The 371-nt window shown below is 38.5% G+C and overlaps 1 protein-coding gene across 1 annotated transcript in view; it reads right to left on the reverse strand.

Annotated features, from left to right (window-relative positions):
* The window catches only part of LOC119588089 (alpha-catulin-like), a gene marked incomplete at both ends in the record, with an annotated part of 86154 nt that overhangs the window by 32202 nt on the left and 53581 nt on the right, over positions 1-371 (reverse strand).

Consider the following 371-nt stretch of genomic DNA (forward strand, 5'->3'; position numbering starts at 1 on the left):
AAAAGGAAACTCGAATAATTAAAAGAAGGGAGAATTGCTTGGAGAAGAAACAGGGTGATGGGTGGGGGAGGAAAGGTAGGATGGCAGGGGGAAAAAGAGAATAACAAGGGGGAAAATAGAATAACAGAGGGAAACAGATTTATGGAAAGAGAAATAGGAACAGAAGGGAAAACAATTCAATGGAAACCCACAGAATAAGGGAAAATAATATATAACGAAAGAGAGGCAAAGGAAGATCCCAATAACTGACAGACAGCGCAACAGGGAAAAAGAAAGATGAATAGGGAGAAATTAAGAAAAATACACAGATTTCAAGGGAAAAATCGCAGAGGAAAGACAGTGAGTGGAAAGAAAGAGAATGACAAGAAAAC

This window comes from Penaeus monodon, chromosome 23 (genome assembly GCF_015228065.2).
Source record: "Penaeus monodon isolate SGIC_2016 chromosome 23, NSTDA_Pmon_1, whole genome shotgun sequence".
NCBI classification, from domain to species: domain Eukaryota; kingdom Metazoa; phylum Arthropoda; class Malacostraca; order Decapoda; family Penaeidae; genus Penaeus; species Penaeus monodon.